This window comes from Electrophorus electricus, chromosome 10 (genome assembly GCF_041902795.1).
Source record: "Electrophorus electricus isolate QZ-2024a chromosome 10, ASM4190279v1, whole genome shotgun sequence".
Classification (NCBI taxonomy): domain Eukaryota; kingdom Metazoa; phylum Chordata; class Actinopteri; order Gymnotiformes; family Gymnotidae; genus Electrophorus; species Electrophorus electricus.
In genome coordinates, this window is record NC_137506.1 from 33,152,427 (window position 1) to 33,171,665 (window position 19,239).

At 45.1% G+C, this 19,239-nt stretch overlaps 6 non-coding genes across 6 annotated transcripts; all 6 read right to left on the bottom strand.

Annotated features, from left to right (window-relative positions):
• Positions 1-756: 756 nt before the first annotated feature.
• On the bottom strand, positions 757-828 carry trnad-guc (transfer RNA aspartic acid (anticodon GUC)). The gene has a single exon. It is a non-coding gene; the product is annotated as a tRNA-Asp (tRNA).
• Positions 829-3,958: 3,130 nt separating this feature from the next.
• Positions 3,959-4,030, bottom strand: trnad-guc (transfer RNA aspartic acid (anticodon GUC)). The gene has a single exon. It is a non-coding gene; the product is annotated as a tRNA-Asp (tRNA).
• Positions 4,031-7,160: 3,130 nt separating this feature from the next.
• On the bottom strand, positions 7,161-7,232 carry trnad-guc (transfer RNA aspartic acid (anticodon GUC)). Its single transcript has one exon. It is a non-coding gene; the product is annotated as a tRNA-Asp (tRNA).
• A 3,130-nt stretch (positions 7,233-10,362) lies between these two features.
• Positions 10,363-10,434, bottom strand: trnad-guc (transfer RNA aspartic acid (anticodon GUC)). The gene has a single exon. It is a non-coding gene; the product is annotated as a tRNA-Asp (tRNA).
• A 3,129-nt stretch (positions 10,435-13,563) lies between these two features.
• trnad-guc (transfer RNA aspartic acid (anticodon GUC)) lies at positions 13,564-13,635 on the bottom strand. The gene has a single exon. It is a non-coding gene; the product is annotated as a tRNA-Asp (tRNA).
• A 3,130-nt stretch (positions 13,636-16,765) lies between these two features.
• Positions 16,766-16,837, bottom strand: trnad-guc (transfer RNA aspartic acid (anticodon GUC)). The gene has a single exon. It is a non-coding gene; the product is annotated as a tRNA-Asp (tRNA).
• Positions 16,838-19,239: the final 2,402 nt, after the last annotated feature.

A 19,239-nucleotide genomic window follows, 5' to 3' on the forward strand; every position in this document is an offset into this window, starting at 1 on the left:
CAAATGACCCTGCTCCTTTATTGACAGAACTGAATTAGCACTTAATGTAGAGTATTATTTATTACACTGATGCTGTCTAACAAACTTTAGAACTTATTGTTTATTGCACTTATCATTGTTTAAGATAGACCTCATGCATTTTGTACTTCTAGGCAACAGCAGTGATCCCTGTATTTCTACAGTAATCTCGATCATTTCTATATTGGACTCCAACCTACTGTAATGACTAGGCTGTATTCTATGAGTAAATAACACAGCACCTTTGTAAGTCGCACTGGATAAGAGCGCCTGTTAAATGCCATAAATGTAAATGTAAATGTAACAAGTACATCTCAAGACTTGACACTCAAGTCCCGACACAAGTCAAAAGTGAACACGTACAATCCAAAGGCAAGATGCAGTTACCAAGTACTTCCCTTCAAGTCATAGTCAAGTCACCACATTTAATGTCTTACAATATTCGACACCAGTAAAGCATCTGATGTAGTTTATGAAATTGAAAAAATCTTTCCATCCTCTTAAGTCTCAGCCTTGGTTGTATGCAGGTTTTGTCACGCCTGCTTAGAGATAACATCACCAATGGGCACCAAATTCTCTCTAGGGTGCTTTATCAAAGGATTGATCTACAATGTGCGAGTGTCTTTATTCATCTATGTAGATGAATCTAGAGCAAACGTGGGCATAGGATTCAACTTCATCCTTCCTGAAAAGGGTGCCAAGTCAGAAGTTCCTCTGCAGTGCACTGAAGTAGGAACTCTCCCCGTCGGGGAATCGAACCCCGGTCTTCCGCGTGACAGGCGGAGATACTATCCACTATACTAACGAGGACAGCTACACGCCCGCCAAAAGAAACAGACTGAGATGTACACGTCCCACAGGTTTTGAAGTATTTTATGTCAGTGCGCCTAGAACAAAAAGGTTTTTAAACACATTCTGGTGATGTTGACCCAGTCTTCTTTCTCCTCTTTTAACAATGTCGGTGTGCTGGCTTATCATTTGTATTTCTTTTCCAATTCTTGTAAAAATGCAAAATATTCAAAGCATTTTGGCTATCCCTGTGTGCTAAACACGTGATTGCTCTACACTATGAGTTAGGTCATATGGAATATTTTTATCAGATTTGGCTTTGACTCTCTTTGCAATATGTTTGATTATTCTATTGCAAATTCCTGTACTGAGCTGCACTCTCTTGTCAACATTCAACTTAGGTCAAGCGATGTCCTGCACTAATTTATTATCAATGTGCAAGTTTCAAATTTGTTGACTTACATTTCTGCTCAAATGTACTAATAGCATTCCTTTGAAAGCTTTACATGACACCTTCATCAGCTAGGTGTGATTTTTTTGATTTTTTTTTTTAAAGCAGTGTGCATGCAAAATTGCTGAGCCACCTTGAGCCGTCCCACATCTTCGCCTTGGAAACCTTGGATACCACGTTAGTGTTGTAGGTAGCGAATCAATCTAATACTCTGACAAGCTTTTGAGCACCTGTTCAACTAGAATTGACATTAGCTTGCTAAAATAGCGAGTGGACCATTTGTGAGATTCCCAAATCTTTGAATTTACATCTCAGGCCATTTACAACCCTGAATCAATGACAGATGGGGACTCTTAATTGAACTTGAGGAAGACCTAGGACTTAACCCCGAAGTGCCCAAGCTGTGCGACAGCTGCGATGGTCGGGAGGTTACGGCGTTGCACTTGAAATCCAGCGGGGGTCCCCATGCCGTTTCGACTCCTGCGTGTAGTGTGAGGGAATGTTTCTTTCCTGATGGCTTTGCTGGAAGAATGAGTGCACACTGTCCTCTAGTTCTCTTTTTGTATATGCTTGCCATGGCATTTACAGTTATATGTTACATGGTGGGAATTTGAACATATTTACAGTTATGTTACATGGTGGTGGTAGTCCCCACAGTTTATCAGTTTCCCTGATTCAGTGCCCGAACGGCCTGTGGGAAGAAGCTCCTCTTCCGTCTCTCTGTCTTGGTCTTCAGGGAGCGAAAGCACTTCCCTGACCTCAACAGAGAGAAGAGCCTATTGTTGGGATGGGTGGGGTCCTTCACAATCCTCCTGGCCTTGGTCTGGCACCGCTTGTAGTAGATGGTCTGCAGGTCAGGAAGTTCCGTATGAGTGATGCGCTCTGCTGAACGCACTACCCTTTGGAGTGTTTGTCTGTCCTGCTTGTTGCTGTTCCCAAACCACACTGTGATGTTCCCCGTGAGGATGCTCTCGATAGTGCAGGTGTAGAAGTTCCGCAGTACCTTGGAGGGCAGTCTGAAGTCTCTTAGGCGTCTGAGGTGGTAAAGACGCTGACGAGCCTTCTTTGCCAGGGAGTTGGTATGGCGGGACCAGGACAGGTCCTGCGAGATGTGAACACCAAGGTACCTGAAACTATCTACTCTTTCCACCGTGGTGCCACTGATCCTCACGGGTTGGTAGTGCCGCTCCTGCTTCTTGCTGCAATCCACGATCAGCTCCTTTGTCTCACTGACGTTTAGGAGGAGATTATTTTCCTGGCACCAGTTTTCCAGGTGTTTAATCTCCTCCAGGTAGGCCCTCTCATCGTTGTCCGAGATCAGGCCCGTGACAACGGTGTCGTCAGCAAACTTGACAATGATGGTGGAGCTGGAAGTGGCTGTGCAGTCGTAGGTGTACAGTGAGTAGAGCAGGGGGCTTAGGACACAACCCTGAGGAGCTCCAGTGCTGAGGGTGAGGGTGGATGAGGCACGGTTGCCCACCCGTACTGATTGTGGTCTGTCTGTTAGGAAGTTGGAGATCCAGTCGCACAGGGATGTATGCAGTCCTAGATCCTCCAACTTAGTAGTGAGCAGGGAGGGGATGATAGTGTTAAATGCTGAACTGTGTTACCCCGCTGCTGCGCTCCCTTCATTGGCTTCCAGTAGCTGCACACCTCAGATTTAAAATCTTGATGCTTGCCTACCAAGCCAAAAATGGGCCAGCCCCTTCATACATTGAGTTAATGGTCAAAGCCCGATTCGTAACCTCGCGTTCTTCGAACCTCAAGTATGGCTTGGCTTGAAATGCCATGCTTCAAGTCTCATGGAAGACAAGCGTTGAGACTATTTCCTGTCCTGGCTCACAGATGGTGGAATTAACTTCCGCTTGCTGTCCGGACAGCGGAGTCCCTTGCAGGCTTCAAACACAGACTGAAGACCCATCTATTCATGGAATATTTAAATGACAAATGACCCTGCTCCTTTATTGACAGAACTGAATTAGCACTTAATGTAGAGTATTATTTATTACACTGATGCTGTCTAACAAACTTTAGAACTTATTGTTTATTGCACTTATCATTGTTTAAGATAGACCTCATGCATTTTGTACTTCTAGGCAACAGCAGTGATCCCTGTATTTCTACAGTAATCTCGATCATTTCTATATTGGACTCCAACCTACTGTAATGACTAGGCTGTATTCTATGAGTAAATAACACAGCACCTTTGTAAGTCGCACTGGATAAGAGCGCCTGTTAAATGCCATAAATGTAAATGTAAATGTAACAAGTACATCTCAAGACTTGACACTCAAGTCCCGACACAAGTCAAAAGTGAACACGTACAATCCAAAGGCAAGATGCAGTTACCAAGTACTTCCCTTCAAGTCATAGTCAAGTCACCACATTTAATGTCTTACAATATTCGACACCAGTAAAGCATCTGATGTAGTTTATGAAATTGAAAAAATCTTTCCATCCTCTTAAGTCTCAGCCTTGGTTGTATGCAGGTTTTGTCACGCCTGCTTAGAGATAACATCACCAATGGGCACCAAATTCTCTCTAGAGTGCTTTATCAAAGGATTGATCTACAATGTGCGAGCGTCTTTATTCATCTATGTAGATGAATCTAGAGCAAACGTGGGCATAGGATTCAACTTCATCCTTCCTGAAAAGGGTGCCAAGTCAGAAGTTCCTCTGCAGTGCACTGAAGTAGGAACTCTCCCCGTCGGGGAATCGAACCCCGGTCTTCCGCGTGACAGGCGGAGATACTATCCACTATACTAACGAGGACAGCTACACGCCCGCCAAAAGAAACAGACTGAGATGTACACGTCCCACAGGTTTTGAAGTATTTTATGTCAGTGCGCCTAGAACAAAAAGGTTTTTAAACACATTCTGGTGATGTTGACCCAGTCTTCTTTCTCCTCTTTTAACAATGTCGGTGTGCTGGCTTATCATTTGTATTTCTTTTCCAATTCTTGTAAAAATGCAAAATATTCAAAGCATTTTGGCTATCCCTGTGTGCTAAACACGTGATTGCTCTACACTATGAGTTAGGTCATATGGAATATTTTTATCAGATTTGGCTTTGACTCTCTTTGCAATATGTTTGATTATTCTATTGCAAATTCCTGTACTGAGCTGCACTCTCTTGTCAACATTCAACTTAGGTCAAGCGATGTCCTGCACTAATTTATTATCAATGTGCAAGTTTCAAATTTGTTGACTTACATTTCTGCTCAAATGTACTAATAGCATTCCTTTGAAAGCTTTACATGACACCTTCATCAGCTAGGTGTGATTTTTTTGATTTTTTTTTTTAAAGCAGTGTGCATGCAAAATTGCTGAGCCACCTTGAGCCGTCCCACATCTTCGCCTTGGAAACCTTGGATACCACGTTAGTGTTGTAGGTAGCGAATCAATCTAATACTCTGACAAGCTTTTGAGCACCTGTTCAACTAGAATTGACATTAGCTTGCTAAAATAGCGAGTGGACCATTTGTGAGATTCCCAAATCTTTGAATTTACATCTCAGGCCATTTACAACCCTGAATCAATGACAGATGGGGACTCTTAATTGAACTTGAGGAAGACCTAGGACTTAACCCCGAAGTGCCCAAGCTGTGCGACAGCTGCGATGGTCGGGAGGTTACGGCGTTGCACTTGAAATCCAGCGGGGGTCCCCATGCCGTTTCGACTCCTGCGTGTAGTGTGAGGGAATGTTTCTTTCCTGATGGCTTTGCTGGAAGAATGAGTGCACACTGTCCTCTAGTTCTCTTTTTGTATATGCTTGCCATGGCATTTACAGTTATATGTTACATGGTGGGAATTTGAACATATTTACAGTTATGTTACATGGTGGTGGTAGTCCCCACAGTTTATCAGTTTCCCTGATTCAGTGCCCGAACGGCCTGTGGGAAGAAGCTCCTCTTCCGTCTCTCTGTCTTGGTCTTCAGGGAGCGAAAGCACTTCCCTGACCTCAACAGAGAGAAGAGCCTATTGTTGGGATGGGTGGGGTCCTTCACAATCCTCCTGGCCTTGGTCTGGCACCGCTTGTAGTAGATGGTCTGCAGGTCAGGAAGTTCCGTATGAGTGATGCGCTCTGCTGAACGCACTACCCTTTGGAGTGTTTGTCTGTCCTGCTTGTTGCTGTTCCCAAACCACACTGTGATGTTCCCCGTGAGGATGCTCTCGATAGTGCAGGTGTAGAAGTTCCGCAGTACCTTGGAGGGCAGTCTGAAGTCTCTTAGGCGTCTGAGGTGGTAAAGACGCTGACGAGCCTTCTTTGCCAGGGAGTTGGTATGGCGGGACCAGGACAGGTCCTGCGAGATGTGAACACCAAGGTACCTGAAACTATCTACTCTTTCCACCGTGGTTCCACTGATCCTCACGGGTTGGTAGTGCCGCTCCTGCTTCTTGCTGCAATCCACGATCAGCTCCTTTGTCTCACTGACGTTTAGGAGGAGATTATTTTCCTGGCACCAGTTTTCCAGGTGTTTAATCTCCTCCAGGTAGGCCCTCTCATCGTTGTCCGAGATCAGGCCCGTGACAACGGTGTCGTCAGCAAACTTGACAATGATGGTGGAGCTGGAAGTGGCTGTGCAGTCGTAGGTGTACAGTGAGTAGAGCAGGGGGCTTAGGACACAACCCTGAGGAGCTCCAGTGCTGAGGGTGAGGGTGGATGAGGCACGGTTGCCCACCCGTACTGATTGTGGTCTGTCTGTTAGGAAGTTGGAGATCCAGTCGCACAGGGATGTATGCAGTCCTAGATCCTCCAACTTAGTAGTGAGCAGGGAGGGGATGATAGTGTTAAATGCTGAACTGTGTTACCCCGCTGCTGCGCTCCCTTCATTGGCTTCCAGTAGCTGCACACCTCAGATTTAAAATCTTGATGCTTGCCTACCAAGCCAAAAATGGGCCAGCCCCTTCATACATTGAGTTAATGGTCAAAGCCCGATTCGTAACCTCGCGTTCTTCGAACCTCAAGTATGGCTTGGCTTGAAATGCCATGCTTCAAGTCTCATGGAAGACAAGCGTTGAGACTATTTCCTGTCCTGGCTCACAGATGGTGGAATTAACTTCCGCTTGCTGTCCGGACAGCGGAGTCCCTTGCAGGCTTCAAACACAGACTGAAGACCCATCTATTCATGGAATATTTAAATGACAAATGACCCTGCTCCTTTATTGACAGAACTGAATTAGCACTTAATGTAGAGTATTATTTATTACACTGATGCTGTCTAACAAACTTTAGAACTTATTGTTTATTGCACTTATCATTGTTTAAGATAGACCTCATGCATTTTGTACTTCTAGGCAACAGCAGTGATCCCTGTATTTCTACAGTAATCTCGATCATTTCTATATTGGACTCCAACCTACTGTAATGACTAGGCTGTATTCTATGAGTAAATAACACAGCACCTTTGTAAGTCGCACTGGATAAGAGCGCCTGTTAAATGCCATAAATGTAAATGTAAATGTAACAAGTACATCTCAAGACTTGACACTCAAGTCCCGACACAAGTCAAAAGTGAACACGTACAATCCAAAGGCAAGATGCAGTTACCAAGTACTTCCCTTCAAGTCATAGTCAAGTCACCACATTTAATGTCTTACAATATTCGACACCAGTAAAGCATCTGATGTAGTTTATGAAATTGAAAAAATCTTTCCATCCTCTTAAGTCTCAGCCTTGGTTGTATGCAGGTTTTGTCACGCCTGCTTAGAGATAACATCACCAATGGGCACCAAATTCTCTCTAGGGTGCTTTATCAAAGGATTGATCTACAATGTGCGAGTGTCTTTATTCATCTATGTAGATGAATCTAGAGCAAACGTGGGCATAGGATTCAACTTCATCCTTCCTGAAAAGGGTGCCAAGTCAGAAGTTCCTCTGTAGTGCACTGAAGTAGGAACTCTCCCCGTCGGGGAATCGAACCCCGGTCTTCCGCGTGACAGGCGGAGATACTATCCACTATACTAACGAGGACAGCTACATGACCGCCAAAAGAAACAGACTGAGATGTACACGTCCCACAGGTTTTGAAGTATTTTATGTCAGTGCGCCTAGAACAAAAAGGTTTTTAAACACATTCTGGTGATGTTGACCCAGTCTTCTTTCTCCTCTTTTAACAATGTCGGTGTGCTGGCTTATCATTTGTATTTCTTTTCCAATTCTTGTAAAAATGCAAAATATTCAAAGCATTTTGGCTATCCCTGTGTGCTAAACACGTGATTGCTCTACACTATGAGTTAGGTCATATGGAATATTTTTATCAGATTTGGCTTTGACTCTCTTTGCAATATGTTTGATTATTCTATTGCAAATTCCTGTACTGAGCTGCACTCTCTTGTCAACATTCAACTTAGGTCAAGCGATGTCCTGCACTAATTTATTATCAATGTGCAAGTTTCAAATTTGTTGACTTACATTTCTGCTCAAATGTACTAATAGCATTCCTTTGAAAGCTTTACATGACACCTTCATCAGCTAGGTGTGATTTTTTTTGATTTTTTTTTTAAAGCAGTGTGCATGCAAAATTGCTGAGCCACCTTGAGCCGTCCCACATCTTCGCCTTGGAAACCTTGGATACCACGTTAGTGTTGTAGGTAGCGAATCAATCTAATACTCTGACAAGCTTTTGAGCACCTGTTCAACTAGAATTGACATTAGCTTGCTAAAATAGCGAGTGGACCATTTGTGAGATTCCCAAATCTTTGAATTTACATCTCAGGCCATTTACAACCCTGAATCAATGACAGATGGGGACTCTTAATTGAACTTGAGGAAGACCTAGGACTTAACCCCGAAGTGCCCAAGCTGTGCGACAGCTGCGATGGTCGGGAGGTTACGGCGTTGCACTTGAAATCCAGCGGGGGTCCCCATGCCGTTTCGACTCCTGCGTGTAGTGTGAGGGAATGTTTCTTTCCTGATGGCTTTGCTGGAAGAATGAGTGCACACTGTCCTCTAGTTCTCTTTTTGTATATGCTTGCCATGGCATTTACAGTTATATGTTACATGGTGGGAATTTGAACATATTTACAGTTATGTTACATGGTGGTGGTAGTCCCCACAGTTTATCAGTTTCCCTGATTCAGTGCCCGAACGGCCTGTGGGAAGAAGCTCCTCTTCCGTCTCTCTGTCTTGGTCTTCAGGGAGCGAAAGCACTTCCCTGACCTCAACAGAGAGAAGAGCCTATTGTTGGGATGGGTGGGGTCCTTCACAATCCTCCTGGCCTTGGTCTGGCACCGCTTGTAGTAGATGGTCTGCAGGTCAGGAAGTTCCGTATGAGTGATGCGCTCTGCTGAACGCACTACCCTTTGGAGTGTTTGTCTGTCCTGCTTGTTGCTGTTCCCAAACCACACTGTGATGTTCCCCGTGAGGATGCTCTCGATAGTGCAGGTGTAGAAGTTCCGCAGTACCTTGGAGGGCAGTCTGAAGTCTCTTAGGCGTCTGAGGTGGTAAAGACGCTGACGAGCCTTCTTTGCCAGGGAGTTGGTATGGCGGGACCAGGACAGGTCCTGCGAGATGTGAACACCAAGGTACCTGAAACTATCTACTCTTTCCACCGTGGTTCCACTGATCCTCACGGGTTGGTAGTGCCGCTCCTGCTTCTTGCTGCAATCCACGATCAGCTCCTTTGTCTCACTGACGTTTAGGAGGAGATTATTTTCCTGGCACCAGTTTTCCAGGTGTTTAATCTCCTCCAGGTAGGCCCTCTCATCGTTGTCCGAGATCAGGCCCGTGACAACGGTGTCGTCAGCAAACTTGACAATGATGGTGGAGCTGGAAGTGGCTGTGCAGTCGTAGGTGTACAGTGAGTAGAGCAGGGGGCTTAGGACACAACCCTGAGGAGCTCCAGTGCTGAGGGTGAGGGTGGATGAGGCACGGTTGCCCACCCGTACTGATTGTGGTCTGTCTGTTAGGAAGTTGGAGATCCAGTCGCACAGGGATGTATGCAGTCCTAGATCCTCCAACTTAGTAGTGAGCAGGGAGGGGATGATAGTGTTAAATGCTGAACTGTGTTACCCCGCTGCTGCGCTCCCTTCATTGGCTTCCAGTAGCTGCACACCTCAGATTTAAAATCTTGATGCTTGCCTACCAAGCCAAAAATGGGCCAGCCCCTTCATACATTGAGTTAATGGTCAAAGCCCGATTCGTAACCTCGCGTTCTTCGAACCTCAAGTATGGCTTGGCTTGAAATGCCATGCTTCAAGTCTCATGGAAGACAAGCATTGAGACTATTTCCTGTCCTGGCTCACAGATGGTGGAATTAACTTCCGCTTGCTGTCCGGACAGCGGAGTCCCTTGCAGGCTTCAAACACAGACTGAAGACCCATCTATTCATGGAATATTTAAATGACAAATGACCCTGCTCCTTTATTGACAGAACTAAATTAGCACTTAATGTAGAGTATTATTTATTACACTGATGCTGTCTAACAAACTTTAGAACTTATTGTTTATTGCACTTATCATTGTTTAAGATAGACCTCATGCATTTTGTACTTCTAGGCAACAGCAGTGATCCCTGTATTTCTACAGTAATCTCGATCATTTCTATATTGGACTCCAACCTACTGTAATGACTAGGCTGTATTCTATGAGTAAATAACACAGCACCTTTGTAAGTCGCACTGGATAAGAGCGCCTGTTAAATGCCATAAATGTAAATGTAAATGTAACAAGTACATCTCAAGACTTGACACTCAAGTCCCGACACAAGTCAAAAGTGAACACGTACAATCCAAAGGCAAGATGCAGTTACCAAGTACTTCCCTTCAAGTCATAGTCAAGTCACCACATTTAATGTCTTACAATATTCGACACCAGTAAAGCATCTGATGTAGTTTATGAAATTGAAAAAATCTTTCCATCCTCTTAAGTCTCAGCCTTGGTTGTATGCAGGTTTTGTCACGCCTGCTTAGAGATAACATCACCAATGGGCACCAAATTCTCTCTAGGGTGCTTTATCAAAGGATTGATCTACAATGTGCGAGCGTCTTTATTCATCTATGTAGATGAATCTAGAGCAAACGTGGGCATAGGATTCAACTTTATCCTTCCTGAAAAGGGTGCCAAGTCAGAAGTTCCTCTGCAGTGCACTGAAGTAGGAACTCTCCCCGTCGGGGAATCGAACCCCGGTCTTCCGCGTGACAGGCGGAGATACTATCCACTATACTAACGAGGACAGCTACATGCCCGCCAAAAGAAACAGACTGAGATGTACACGTCCCACAGGTTTTGAAGTATTTTATGTCAGTGCGCCTAGAACAAAAAGGTTTTTAAACACATTCTGGTGATGTTGACCCAGTCTTCTTTCTCCTCTTTTAACAATGTCGGTGTGCTGGCTTATCATTTGTATTTCTTTTCCAATTCTTGTAAAAATGCAAAATATTCAAAGCATTTTGGCTATCCCTGTGTGCTAAACACGTGATTGCTCTACACTATGAGTTAGGTCATATGGAATATTTTTATCAGATTTGGCTTTGACTCTCTTTGCAATATGTTTGATTATTCTATTGCAAATTCCTGTACTGAGCTGCACTCTCTTGTCAACATTCAACTTAGGTCAAGCGATGTCCTGCACTAATTTATTATCAATGTGCAAGTTTCAAATTTGTTGACTTACATTTCTGCTCAAATGTACTAATAGCATTCCTTTGAAAGCTTTACATGACACCTTCATCAGCTAGGTGTGATTTTTTTGATTTTTTTTTTAAAGCAGTGTGCATGCAAAATTGCTGAGCCACCTTGAGCCGTCCCACATCTTCGCCTTGGAAACCTTGGATACCACGTTAGTGTTGTAGGTAGCGAATCAATCTAATACTCTGACAAGCTTTTGAGCACCTGTTCAACTAGAATTGACATTAGCTTGCTAAAATAGCGAGTGGACCATTTGTGAGATTCCCAAATCTTTGAATTTACATCTCAGGCCATTTACAACCCTGAATCAATGACAGATGGGGACTCTTAATTGAACTTGAGGAAGACCTAGGACTTAACCCCGAAGTGCCCAAGCTGTGCGACAGCTGCGATGGTCGGGAGGTTACGGCGTTGCACTTGAAATCCAGCGGGGGTCCCCATGCCGTTTCGACTCCTGCGTGTAGTGTGAGGGAATGTTTCTTTCCTGATGGCTTTGCTGGAAGAATGAGTGCACACTGTCCTCTAGTTCTCTTTTTGTATATGCTTGCCATGGCATTTACAGTTATATGTTACATGGTGGGAATTTGAACATATTTACAGTTATGTTACATGGTGGTGGTAGTCCCCACAGTTTATCAGTTTCCCTGATTCAGTGCCCGAACGGCCTGTGGGAAGAAGCTCCTCTTCCGTCTCTCTGTCTTGGTCTTCAGGGAGCGAAAGCACTTCCCTGACCTCAACAGAGAGAAGAGCCTATTGTTGGGATGGGTGGGGTCCTTCACAATCCTCCTGGCCTTGGTCTGGCACCGCTTGTAGTAGATGGTCTGCAGGTCAGGAAGTTCCGTATGAGTGATGCGCTCTGCTGAACGCACTACCCTTTGGAGTGTTTGTCTGTCCTGCTTGTTGCTGTTCCCAAACCACACTGTGATGTTCCCCGTGAGGATGCTCTCGATAGTGCAGGTGTAGAAGTTCCGCAGTACCTTGGAGGGCAGTCTGAAGTCTCTTAGGCGTCTGAGGTGGTAAAGACGCTGACGAGCCTTCTTTGCCAGGGAGTTGGTATGGCGGGACCAGGACAGGTCCTGCGAGATGTGAACACCAAGGTACCTGAAACTATCTACTCTTTCCACCGTGGTTCCACTGATCCTCACGGGTTGGTAGTGCCGCTCCTGCTTCTTGCTGCAATCCACGATCAGCTCCTTTGTCTCACTGACGTTTAGGAGGAGATTATTTTCCTGGCACCAGTTTTCCAGGTGTTTAATCTCCTCCAGGTAGGCCCTCTCATCGTTGTCCGAGATCAGGCCCGTGACAACGGTGTCGTCAGCAAACTTGACAATGATGGTGGAGCTGGAAGTGGCTGTGCAGTCGTAGGTGTACAGTGAGTAGAGCAGGGGGCTTAGGACACAACCCTGAGGAGCTCCAGTGCTGAGGGTGAGGGTGGATGAGGCACGGTTGCCCACCCGTACTGATTGTGGTCTGTCTGTTAGGAAGTTGGAGATCCAGTCGCACAGGGATGTATGCAGTCCTAGATCCTCCAACTTAGTAGTGAGCAGGGAGGGGATGATAGTGTTAAATGCTGAACTGTGTTACCCCGCTGCTGCGCTCCCTTCATTGGCTTCCAGTAGCTGCACACCTCAGATTTAAAATCTTGATGCTTGCCTACCAAGCCAAAAATGGGCCAGCCCCTTCATACATTGAGTTAATGGTCAAAGCCCGATTCGTAACCTCGCGTTCTTCGAACCTCAAGTATGGCTTGGCTTGAAATGCCATGCTTCAAGTCTCATGGAAGACAAGCGTTGAGACTATTTCCTGTCCTGGCTCACAGATGGTGGAATTAACTTCCGCTTGCTGTCCGGACAGCGGAGTCCCTTGCAGGCTTCAAACACAGACTGAAGACCCATCTATTCATGGAATATTTAAATGACAAATGACCCTGCTCCTTTATTGACAGAACTGAATTAGCACTTAATGTAGAGTATTATTTATTACACTGATGCTGTCTAACAAACTTTAGAACTTATTGTTTATTGCACTTATCATTGTTTAAGATAGACCTCATGCATTTTGTACTTCTAGGCAACAGCAGTGATCCCTGTATTTCTACAGTAATCTCGATCATTTCTATATTGGACTCCAACCTACTGTAATGACTAGGCTGTATTCTATGAGTAAATAACACAGCACCTTTGTAAGTCGCACTGGATAAGAGCGCCTGTTAAATGCCATAAATGTAAATGTAAATGTAACAAGTACATCTCAAGACTTGACACTCAAGTCCCGACACAAGTCAAAAGTGAACACGTACAATCCAAAGGCAAGATGCAGTTACCAAGTACTTCCCTTCAAGTCATAGTCAAGTCACCACATTTAATGTCTTACAATATTCGACACCAGTAAAGCATCTGATGTAGTTTATGAAATTGAAAAAATCTTTCCATCCTCTTAAGTCTCAGCCTTGGTTGTATGCAGGTTTTGTCACGCCTGCTTAGAGATAACATCACCAATGGGCACCAAATTCTCTCTAGGGTGCTTTATCAAAGGATTGATCTACAATGTGCGAGTGTCTTTATTCATCTATGTAGATGAATCTAGAGCAAACGTGGGCATAGGATTCAACTTCATCCTTCCTGAAAAGGGTGCCAAGTCAGAAGTTCCTCTGTAGTGCACTGAAGTAGGAACTCTCCCCGTCGGGGAATCGAACCCCGGTCTTCCGCGTGACAGGCGGAGATACTATCCACTATACTAACGAGGACAGCTACATGACCGCCAAAAGAAACAGACTGAGATGTACACGTCCCACAGGTTTTGAAGTATTTTATGTCAGTGCGCCTAGAACAAAAAGGTTTTTAAACACATTCTGGTGATGTTGACCCAGTCTTCTTTCTCCTCTTTTAACAATGTCGGTGTGCTGGCTTATCATTTGTATTTCTTTTCCAATTCTTGTAAAAATGCAAAATATTCAAAGCATTTTGGCTATCCCTGTGTGCTAAACACGTGATTGCTCTACACTATGAGTTAGGTCATATGGAATATTTTTATCAGATTTGGCTTTGACTCTCTTTGCAATATGTTTGATTATTCTATTGCAAATTCCTGTACTGAGCTGCACTCTCTTGTCAACATTCAACTTAGGTCAAGCGATGTCCTGCACTAATTTATTATCAATGTGCAAGTTTCAAATTTGTTGACTTACATTTCTGCTCAAATGTACTAATAGCATTCCTTTGAAAGCTTTACATGACACCTTCATCAGCTAGGTGTGATTTTTTTTGATTTTTTTTTTAAAGCAGTGTGCATGCAAAATTGCTGAGCCACCTTGAGCCGTCCCACATCTTCGCCTTGGAAACCTTGGATACCACGTTAGTGTTGTAGGTAGCGAATCAATCTAATACTCTGACAAGCTTTTGAGCACCTGTTCAACTAGAATTGACATTAGCTTGCTAAAATAGCGAGTGGACCATTTGTGAGATTCCCAAATCTTTGAATTTACATCTCAGGCCATTTACAACCCTGAATCAATGACAGATGGGGACTCTTAATTGAACTTGAGGAAGACCTAGGACTTAACCCCGAAGTGCCCAAGCTGTGCGACAGCTGCGATGGTCGGGAGGTTACGGCGTTGCACTTGAAATCCAGCGGGGGTCCCCATGCCGTTTCGACTCCTGCGTGTAGTGTGAGGGAATGTTTCTTTCCTGATGGCTTTGCTGGAAGAATGAGTGCACACTGTCCTCTAGTTCTCTTTTTGTATATGCTTGCCATGGCATTTACAGTTATATGTTACATGGTGGGAATTTGAACATATTTACAGTTATGTTACATGGTGGTGGTAGTCCCCACAGTTTATCAGTTTCCCTGATTCAGTGCCCGAACGGCCTGTGGGAAGAAGCTCCTCTTCCGTCTCTCTGTCTTGGTCTTCAGGGAGCGAAAGCACTTCCCTGACCTCAACAGAGAGAAGAGCCTATTGTTGGGATGGGTGGGGTCCTTCACAATCCTCCTGGCCTTGGTCTGGCACCGCTTGTAGTAGATGGTCTGCAGGTCAGGAAGTTCCGTATGAGTGATGCGCTCTGCTGAACGCACTACCCTTTGGAGTGTTTGTCTGTCCTGCTTGTTGCTGTTCCCAAACCACACTGTGATGTTCCCCGTGAGGATGCTCTCGATAGTGCAGGTGTAGAAGTTCCGCAGTACCTTGGAGGGCAGTCTGAAGTCTCTTAGGCGTCTGAGGTGGTAAAGACGCTGACGAGCCTTCTTTGCCAGGGAGTTGGTATGGCGGGACCAGGACAGGTCCTGCGAGATGTGAACACCAAGGTACCTGAAACTATCTACTCTTTCCACCGTGGTTCCACTGATCCTCACGGGTTGGTAGTGCCGCTCCTGCTTCTTGCTGCAATCCACGATCAGCTCCTTTGTCTCACTGACGTTTAGGAGGAGATTATTTTCCTGGCACCAGTTTTCCAGGTGTTTAATCTCCTCCAGGTAGGCCCTCTCATCGTTGTCCGAGATCAGGCCCGTGACAACGGTGTCGTCAGCAAACTTGACAATGATGGTGGAGCTGGAAGTGGCTGTGCAGTCGTAGGTGTACAGTGAGTAGAGCAGGGGGCTTAGGACACAACCCTGAGGAGCTCCAGTGCTGAGGGTGAGGGTGGATGAGGCACGGTTGCCCACCCGTACTGATTGTGGTCTGTCTGTTAGGAAGTTGGAGATCCAGTCGCACAGGGATGTATGCAGTCCTAGATCCTCCAACTTAGTAGTGAGCAGGGAGGGGATGATAGTGTTAAATGCTGAACTGTGTTACCCCGCTGCTGCGCTCCCTTCATTGGCTTCCAGTAGCTGCACACCTCAGATTTAAAATCTTGATGCTTGCCTACCAAGCCAAAAATGGGCCAGCCCCTTCATACATTGAGTTAATGGTCAAAGCCCGATTCGTAACCTCGCGTTCTTCGAACCTCAAGTATGGCTTGGCTTGAAATGCCATGCTTCAAGTCTCATGGAAGACAAGCATTGAGACTATTTCCTGTCCTGGCTCACAGATGGTGGAATTAACTTCCGCTTGCTGTCCGGACAGCGGAGTCCCTTGCAGGCTTCAAACACAGACTGAAGACCCATCTATTCATGGAATATTTAAATGACAAATGACCCTGCTCCTTTATTGACAGAACTAAATTAGCACTTAATGTAGAGTATTATTTATTACACTGATGCTGTCTAACAAACTTTAGAACTTATTGTTTATTGCACTTATCATTGTTTAAGATAGACCTCATGCATTTTGTACTTCTAGGCAACAGCAGTGATCCCTGTATTTCTACAGTAATCTCGATCATTTCTATATTGGACTCCAACCTACTGTAATGACTAGGCTGTATTCTATGAGTAAATAACACAGCACCTTTGTAAGTCGCACTGGATAAGAGCGCCTGTTAAATGCCATAAATGTAAATGTAAATGTAACAAGTACATCTCAAGACTTGACACTCAAGTCCCGACACAAGTCAAAAGTGAACACGTACAATCCAAAGGCAAGATGCAGTTACCAAGTACTTCCCTTCAAGTCATAGTCAAGTCACCACATTTAATGTCTTACAATATTCGACACCAGTAAAGCATCTGATGTAGTTTATGAAATTGAAAAAATCTTTCCATCCTCTTAAGTCTCAGCCTTGGTTGTATGCAGGTTTTGTCACGCCTGCTTAGAGATAACATCACCAATGGGCACCAAATTCTCTCTAGGGTGCTTTATCAAAGGATTGATCTACAATGTGCGAGCGTCTTTATTCATCTATGTAGATGAATCTAGAGCAAACGTGGGCATAGGATTCAACTTTATCCTTCCTGAAAAGGGTGCCAAGTCAGAAGTTCCTCTGCAGTGCACTGAAGTAGGAACTCTCCCCGTCGGGGAATCGAACCCCGGTCTTCCGCGTGACAGGCGGAGATACTATCCACTATACTAACGAGGACAGCTACATGCCCGCCAAAAGAAACAGACTGAGATGTACACGTCCCACAGGTTTTGAAGTATTTTATGTCAGTGCGCCTAGAACAAAAAGGTTTTTAAACACATTCTGGTGATGTTGACCCAGTCTTCTTTCTCCTCTTTTAACAATGTCGGTGTGCTGGCTTATCATTTGTATTTCTTTTCCAATTCTTGTAAAAATGCAAAATATTCAAAGCATTTTGGCTATCCCTGTGTGCTAAACACGTGATTGCTCTACACTATGAGTTAGGTCATATGGAATATTTTTATCAGATTTGGCTTTGACTCTCTTTGCAATATGTTTGATTATTCTATTGCAAATTCCTGTACTGAGCTGCACTCTCTTGTCAACATTCAACTTAGGTCAAGCGATGTCCTGCACTAATTTATTATCAATGTGCAAGTTTCAAATTTGTTGACTTACATTTCTGCTCAAATGTACTAATAGCATTCCTTTGAAAGCTTTACATGACACCTTCATCAGCTAGGTGTGATTTTTTTGATTTTTTTTTTAAAGCAGTGTGCATGCAAAATTGCTGAGCCACCTTGAGCCGTCCCACATCTTCGCCTTGGAAACCTTGGATACCACGTTAGTGTTGTAGGTAGCGAATCAATCTAATACTCTGACAAGCTTTTGAGCACCTGTTCAACTAGAATTGACATTAGCTTGCTAAAATAGCGAGTGGACCATTTGTGAGATTCCCAAATCTTTGAATTTACATCTCAGGCCATTTACAACCCTGAATCAATGACAGATGGGGACTCTTAATTGAACTTGAGGAAGACCTAGGACTTAACCCCGAAGTGCCCAAGCTGTGCGACAGCTGCGATGGTCGGGAGGTTACGGCGTTGCACTTGAAATCCAGCGGGGGTCCCCATGCCGTTTCGACTCCTGCGTGTAGTGTGAGGGAATGTTTCTTTCCTGATGGCTTTGCTGGAAGAATGAGTGCACACTGTCCTCTAGTTCTCTTTTTGTATATGCTTGCCATGGCATTTACAGTTATATGTTACATGGTGGGAATTTGAACATATTTACAGTTATGTTACATGGTGGTGGTAGTCCCCACAGTTTATCAGTTTCCCTGATTCAGTGCCCGAACGGCCTGTGGGAAGAAGCTCCTCTTCCGTCTCTCTGTCTTGGTCTTCAGGGAGCGAAAGCACTTCCCTGACCTCAACAGAGAGAAGAGCCTATTGTTGGGATGGGTGGGGTCCTTCACAATCCTCCTGGCCTTGGTCTGGCACCGCTTGTAGTAGATGGTCTGCAGGTCAGGAAGTTCCGTATGAGTGATGCGCTCTGCTGAACGCACTACCCTTTGGAGTGTTTGTCTGTCCTGCTTGTTGCTGTTCCCAAACCACACTGTGATGTTCCCCGTGAGGATGCTCTCGATAGTGCAGGTGTAGAAGTTCCGCAGTACCTTGGAGGGCAGTCTGAAGTCTCTTAGGCGTCTGAGGTGGTAAAGACGCTGACGAGCCTTCTTTGCCAGGGAGTTGGTATGGCGGGACCAGGACAGGTCCTGCGAGATGTGAACACCAAGGTACCTGAAACTATCTACTCTTTCCACCGTGGTTCCACTGATCCTCACGGGTTGGTAGTGCCGCTCCTGCTTCTTGCTGCAATCCACGATCAGCTCCTTTGTCTCACTGACGTTTAGGAGGAGATTATTTTCCTGGCACCAGTTTTCCAGGTGTTTAATCTCCTCCAGGTAGGCCCTCTCATCGTTGTCCGAGATCAGGCCCGTGACAACGGTGTCGTCAGCAAACTTGACAATGATGGTGGAGCTGGAAGTGGCTGTGCAGTCGTAGGTGTACAGTGAGTAGAGCAGGGGGCTTAGGACACAACCCTGAGGAGCTCCAGTGCTGAGGGTGAGGGTGGATGAGGCACGGTTGCCCACCCGTACTGATTGTGGTCTGTCTGTTAGGAAGTTGGAGATCCAGTCGCACAGGGATGTATGCAGTCCTAGATCCTCCAACTTAGTAGTGAGCAGGGAGGGGATGATAGTGTTAAATGCTGAACTGTGTTACCCCGCTGCTGCGCTCCCTTCATTGGCTTCCAGTAGCTGCACACCTCAGATTTAAAATCTTGATGCTTGCCTACCAAGCCAAAAATGGGCCAGCCCCTTCATACATTGAGTTAATGGTCAAAGCCCGATTCGTAACCTCGCGTTCTTCGAACCTCAAGTATGGCTTGGCTTGAAATGCCATGCTTCAAGTCTCATGGAAGACAAGCGTTGAGACTATTTCCTGTCCTGGCTCACAGATGGTGGAATTAACTTCCGCTTGCTGTCCGGACAGCGGAGTCCCTTGCAGGCTTCAAACACAGACTGAAGACCCATCTATTCATGGAATATTTAAATGACAAATGACCCTGCTCCTTTATTGACAGAA